Source organism: Corythoichthys intestinalis, chromosome 11 (genome assembly GCF_030265065.1).
Source record: "Corythoichthys intestinalis isolate RoL2023-P3 chromosome 11, ASM3026506v1, whole genome shotgun sequence".
Taxonomy (NCBI): domain Eukaryota; kingdom Metazoa; phylum Chordata; class Actinopteri; order Syngnathiformes; family Syngnathidae; genus Corythoichthys; species Corythoichthys intestinalis.
Genome location: NC_080405.1, coordinates 5,631,138 through 5,638,324, shown reverse-complemented (window position 1 = coordinate 5,638,324; position 7,187 = coordinate 5,631,138). Strand labels below are relative to the sequence as shown.

General features: G+C 43.3%; 1 non-coding gene across 1 annotated transcript; it reads left to right on the top strand.

The window, feature by feature from the left end:
• The first annotated feature begins 1,791 nt into the window (after positions 1-1,791).
• trnad-guc (transfer RNA aspartic acid (anticodon GUC)) lies at positions 1,792-1,863 on the top strand. The gene has a single exon. It is a non-coding gene; the product is annotated as a tRNA-Asp (tRNA).
• Positions 1,864-7,187: the final 5,324 nt, after the last annotated feature.

Genomic DNA, 7,187 nt, shown 5'->3' with positions numbered 1-7,187 from the left:
GAGAGAGCAGGACCATGGTTGGGGCGGGCAACTGGAGGTCCTGATCTATATATACTGGTTGGCACATGGACTCTCTTACATCGTGGATAGCTCGTGTGTTCAACGTCCCCAAATCCATGGTGCACAGAGTCGTCCACAAAGTGGCAAATTACATATGCCGAAACCTACGGCCTGCCATTGCATTCCCCCAGGCTGGAGAGCTGGATGCAGTTAGCAGAGGATTTGCCCAGCTATCTGGGAGCCCTGCATTCAGGAATGTTGTGGGAGCAATAGATGGTAGCCACATAAGAATCAAACCACCAGCACGGCACCGAATTGACTATATTAACTACAAAGACTATTAATCAATTAACATGCAGGCAATATGTAACTCACTGGAAGATTCCTGGACATCTTTCTAGGTTACCCGGGATCCGTTCATGATTCGAGGGTCATGAAAAACAGCACCTGCTACAAGGCGAGGCGGTACCCTCCACCAGGCTACATCCTCCTTGGGGATGGTGGCTACCCGTGCCTGGAAACACCAATCTGCCTCATGACTCCGTATAAGGAACCAGTCAATGGACCAATACAGGGGCGCTACAACTACCATCATGCCAAGGGCCGCAATATAATTGAGCGAGCCTTTGGGGTAATGAAGACCAGGTGGCGTTGTACCCTTTTCAAAGCACTGGAGGTGAGGCCAGTGTTTGCTCCTCAGGTTGTTGCATCCTGTGCGTTCCTCCACAATGTGTGTCTGGACAATGGGGACCTGCTTGAGCCAGATGAGGATGTGGCACAGGACATCCTGGATCCCCTACCTCCCGGAGACACCTAGCAGTTAATGAGGGGCCTGGAAATTCAACACGGGACAAATTGGCAGCCCAGGTGTCACAATGTTGATGTGCAATGTATATAGTTTTGCATCACATTTTTCATTTTATAAAATAAATCTCATCAAACCAATATCCGTTTCAGTCATTCATATGATGCTGATGTGATAATCATGCTCACAAACTGTTATTCCTTTCTTTTATTAGCAGCATCTTTTCAGTAATAGTGCAAATTGCAGCTTAAAGTGTATGTAAGTGCATGGTGCAACTAAAGAAAATAAACAGTATGGATACTTAAAACTTATCCAGTGTTCAGATGGGCTGTAATTCCAAAAAATGCCCCACCCATGAATTGCTACAACCACATTAGTCAACTGAGAGGAAGAACACAATCCACTCATTGTGCAGCTCTGTCAACCTCCTCTTGAAGGCACCCAAGGGCCAAAAGACTATATTTCTTCGATACGATAGTGGTCCACTTACTGCAACTGCCTTTTCTGCTGGGACTCAATGAAAGCTCATCTTCATAATTTCTATCACTGTATACCGCAAGGCGTACAGCTATCGCTAGCATCATTGACTTCCTCGTTAGTATAGTGGACAGTATCGCCGCCTGTCACGCGGAAGCCAGGGGTTCGATTTCCTGACGGGGAGTCTATCTTTGAAAACTTATCCAGTGTTCAGATGGGCTGTAATACCAAAAAATGCTCCACCCATGAATTGCTACAACCACATTAGTCAACTGAGAGGAAGAACAAAATCCATTCATTGTGCAGCTCTGTCAACCTCCTCATGAAGGCACCCAAGGGCCAAAAGGCTATATTTATTCGATACGATAGTGGTCCACCTACTGCAACTACCTTTTCTGCTGAGACTCAATGAAAGCTCACCTTCTGTCGTGGTGGCCATGATAACTAAATCATCATTCCTACCACTGCATACCTCAAGCCGTGGAGCTATCTCAGGAAAGCCATGGAGTTCCTCGTTAGTATAGTGGACAGTATCTCCGCCTGTCACGTGGAAGACCGGGGTTCGATTCCCCGACGGGGAGTTATCCTTGATAAATGCTCCGTGTCCTCTTGAAGGTGCCAAAGGGCTATATTTATTCGATACGATAGTGGTCCACCTACTGCAACTATCTTTTCTGCTGGGACTCGATGAAAGCGCACCTTCATAATTTCTATCACTGTATACCGCAAGGCGTACAGCTATCGCTAGCATGATTGACATCCTCGTTAGTATAGTGGACAGTTTCTTCACTTATCATGCGAAAGACCGGGGTTCGATTACCTGACGGGGAGTCTTTGAAAACTTATCCAGTGTTCAGATGGGCTGTAATACCAAAAAATGCCCCAGCCATGAATCGTTATGAACACATTTGTCAACTGAGAAGAAGAACACAATCCACTCATTGTGGAGCTCTGTGAATGTCCTCTTGAAGGCACACAAGGGCCAAAAGGCTATATTTATTCGATACGATAGTGGTCCACCAACTGCAACTACCTTTTCTGCTGGGACTCGATGAAAGCTCACCTTCGTCATGGTGGCCATGGTAACTAAATCATAATTTATACTATTGTCTATCTCCAGAAAGCCTTTGACTTCCTCGTTAGTATAGTGCACAGTATCTCCGCATGTCACGCAGAAGACTATTGTTTGATTCCCCGACGGGGAGTCTGTCTTTGATCATTACTCCAATGCCAACTACACTGTTTATATGGAATGAAAAGCCAAAAAAATGCTATTCTCATTAAAATATGAAAACCTGTAAATGTCTGGGTGTTTTTAGTTATAGCAGACACTGTATTTTCATCTAAGTGATTTTGACAGAGATCAGATCACAATAGATGGTGATTTTATGCAGAGTTATGAGAAATTCCAAAAAGTTCAGATACTTCTTCAGACCACTGTATTTCACACACAGAACTTGTTGTGTAAAGGTTTGTACAACATTTCTACTGCAGTAGAAATTGATAACTATTTTTGTATCAACTTTTGCTGCATAAATTAACTATAGTTTAAATTGTTAGTGATGTTGAAAACCTGTGGTTCCAACCTGAATTTGTAATTAAAGCAGCAGAAAATATAGAAATACTGTAACACAAATTAATAATACTTTTGTCTTGTTATGATGTGGCAGCAAAAAGGTTTATTGTGGACATTTGTAAAGGGATAGTTCAGTTTATTTATTTATTTTTACAAATGGTACATGGCACAGGATCTGTGCCAATATAGATGTCATTAGGAATACACTAGTGCAGCACTTAAGACACGGACTATGGATAAATACCGTATACAATCCCACTTCAGATGTCAGATAAAAAATATGAAACCACTTCTAAGGTAATATGCACATCAACAAATGACAAAAAAAATAAATGTTAAAAGGTACCCAATCTCTTCCATGTAATGGTATATTCTAGGGCTGAACGATACAAAAAATATGTAATTGTTATGTTTTCAATGATATTGCAATTGCGATATAATACTCAACGTCAGAGGGAATTAGAATTTTGAAACATTTTTCTCATTTTCATTGAAAAACATTAGCAATATTGTGTGTGATTTTTGTATAGATCTATAACGAATATTTTTTTAAGTTTGTATAATATGATGTGTAGGCCATGACATCTCCGCAGCATAACATTTCATTTACAATTATTCCTGACCAGTGTTGTTAATCTTACTGAAAAAAAGTAATTAATTATAGTTACAAATTACTTCTCCCAAAAAGTAATTGCGTTAGTAACTCAATTACCTGAACGTAAGAGTAATTAGTTACTTGGCAAAGTAATTGGTGATAATTACTTTTTTTTTTCCTCAAAAAAAAAAAAAAAAAAAAAAAAAACATTGACCACACTATGTGGTTTTTTGTGAAGGTTTTTGGTACAATTGGCCCGAGCCCAATTCTTTACCCTAATTTACTCTTTACCCTGAATCAACTGTTAAAGTTGTTAAAATTGCTCCCATTATTGCATTAGTTCCCTTCTCTCTACTTTCGACATATGAAAGTTTTAAAACTGTTTCATCATTTAAAGATAGATTCAAGTCAAGATTTTGCCGATTTAGAAGTATTTTATATAAAAAGTTACTTAGGTTCGCTAGGAAGGTTCTCTACAACAGAGACGTCCTAAAAAGTCTACTGCTTCAAGATGGCGGCTGTCTACTAACGCATTTAGTGCCATGTCTGTCATTTTGCATCTAGTTATATCTATATACAGTACAAGTGATATCTACCATGTCTACCATATCTACCATAACATGCGGGCGTAGTTTGTAGGCTATCGGCTACAACATGTATTATTGGAGCTACCTAGCATCGCGTTTGCTCGGCGTCACAACTTTCTTGCCTCCGCCCTACTCCTGCTCTGCTCTGTTGTCTCGGTGAGTCCGTCTCCCTCAGACTTTTCGACCAATATAGTAACGCATAGTAACGCATGCCTTTCCGTCCTCAGTAACGGTAACGGCGTTGCCAAGGTGAGAAAAGTAATTAATTAGATTACCCACTACTGAAAAAAATAACGCCGTTAGTAACGCCATTATATTGTAACGCCGTTATTAACAACACTGTTCCTGACACACAGTTTGCCTGTGATTTGAAAGTTGCAGTAGGCTGTATTGCGATTTTGATAATATTTACATTAATTGTTCACCCCTTGTACAGTATTTAATTACTAGATCTATTAGTGAGACAGGCTCGTGGTTATACACTAAGTATAAAAAAAGCCTTTTTTTTCTTATTACCTTGGGTCCTGGCCAATGGGATGGTAGTATAAGATCTTTAATTCTTTGTCTGCTACAAAGGGGAATCTACTAGAACATTACAGACTACAACATGCAACATTTGGTTGTAGACAAATCTAGCCATGTCTATATGACATTTGCCCTTGCGCATTTAAAACACAGGGTGCCCTTCGCACACATTTGTTGAGGTATCATACAGCTGAAGACAGTCTACATCCAGGAATCATCTCTGCTTTTAAGTGTGTAGTTTGTGGTGCTAGTTGTTCGACAGAGAAGGACTACTTTCAGCATTTGGAAGTCATCTGAAGAGCCACGAAACTGTCTTATGTGTATTTGAAGGATGCAGCTTTCGGACACGGCCCCCACCCAGCCAGCCTGGGGAGGGAGGGCGGGCGGGGGGCCATGCGCAGCCCATCCCTCCTCCCGCAGCCCAGCAAAGGAGCCATCGCCCCCCCCCCCCCCCCCCCCCAGGGTTGTCCCCCGGGCCTCCGCGCACCCATCAACCGGCCTTCAGGGATGGCAGGAGGGGACGCATCACCAACCCCACGCCTACACCCACCCGGGCCACGAGCCACAGCCGCAGCCCCCCAACCGGCACGACACGCCACGGGACCCCCAGCGGCCCACCAAGCCCCAGGCAAGGCAGGGTCCCCCGCCGGTGCAGGCGACACCCCGCCGATACACCGGCGCCCAGCCAGCAACCTGTGATGGAGCGCAGGGCGGATGCCCAGCCAGAGAAGAGAGGGGAAGGCGGAGTCAGGAGAACGCCCAGGAACTGCCACGGGGCGATGCAAGATCGGAGACCCGACCCCCCAACCTACTCCCGCGGCCGGCAGCCGAGGCAGAGGGGAGGCCACACCCCAGGAGCCACGCCATATAGAAAAAGTGTGGGACCCACCTACCACCCTATTACTGTGGCTGCCAGGTTCCCGACTGGCACCCATCACCCAGCACCGTGATGGGGGTGTGAGGGGAGGGTAGTGCAATGTATGCATTAAAATAGGAGAGCTTGGCTTGGGGGAATTGTTATATTTACTGATCAGAATACTTTTTAGCATCGTTTTAAAGGTGGAGATGGATTTCAACACGTTTAGATTTTCGTCGAGCTCATTCCCAAATTTGGGGGCCTCTAGTTGCAATGCTCAGGCTGGTGCTAACAAGTCTTCTCTTTTTTCCACTGATGAGGTCTTTGTTTCTGGTGTTATGAGTATGGAGAGGAGTCCAGACTGGAATGAGCTCAGACAGTCTGCTACTCATATTATTTACAATTTGGAACATTGTACATGCGTTATGAAATGTGTTCAAATCAGTGAGTCGGAGAAGGCGTAAACTATAAAACAAGGAGTAGGTGGGAGCATTGAAACTAGCCCAGGACATTGCCCGTACCATCTTCTTTTGTAGAGTTTCTAATTTCTTTAGGTGACTGGGGAACGTGTTGTACCAGATGATGTTACAGTAGTTGATATGGGGTTCAAACAGGGTTTTGTACAACGTAAGTGAAGGGCTAAGGCTGCTTATTTGCTGCTTTTGAATCAACTGACATTGCACCTTTGCTGCTTTTGAGTCAACTGACATTGCACCTGAGAGGAATGAAGGCCAATGCATGATTAAGGCGCGCCCTAGTTCGTATCACCTGGCCGCCACTGTGTTTGGGACATGTTGACGGGAAAATACCACGAGGCAGGCCTATGTCTAAGCACCAACGAAGGAATCATGGACATTAAAGGACAATGGACAAGACTGGTGACTCACGGCAAAAAATGCCGACAACATCTTAATCCTGCCTGTTTGGGAATGGGCCGGAAGCCGAGGATCCAGAAGAAAAGAAAGAGCATATATTTTACTATGTGCTGCGTATACTTTACTAATGTGCTATGCTGTATTATCATATATCAATGAGTAATTGTCTGATTATTGTATGTACATTGTTTGGAGATGACCAGGCCAGGAGGCTATCGTTCCAAGCGGAAGGTAAGAGGGGAATTTTTTCCTGGCTTCGAAAACAACAAATATATACTCCCAAATAATAATCAAAATGATATTGAAGTGCAGGTTTTCGCCCCCCTCTGGCATCTCACCCTTGGTAATTAGGCATTTTAATAAATGAATAAGAAATAAAGATTGAATAGAAGGCCAACACCAATAGACCTTGGTGATTAGGCATTTTGGTAATGATTAATAGGCCAATACCAAGGGGGTCTGTAGATAAGCTTAAGTTTCCATGTACGAAGCCATGAGTCAGTGGCTTGCTTGCACGTACAGGCTGATATGAATTCTATATATGGGCATATTTATCAAAGATTCAGTTTGAAGGCTCAGTTTGACTAGTTGGAACCAGTTTGTTGCTTGTTTTAGGGAAGTGTTTTGAAGAAGTAAGCAAACAAAGTTACAAGGTGCTAGACCCATTACAAGAAACCATCTTGATAGAAGAACAATTCCTGGAAGAACAAGAACCAACCAATGAGAGAAAGAAATGATCATGTATCCATGCATCGTCATCATTATGTCTATATAAACCATGTACTTGTCCTGGGTATTGTCTCAGCCGCAGTGTTCCTTTGCATTTGATCAGCTGAGAACCCAGACGTCTGTAATACTTTTACTTGGGAGATTAAATCTACCTCTGCTAAT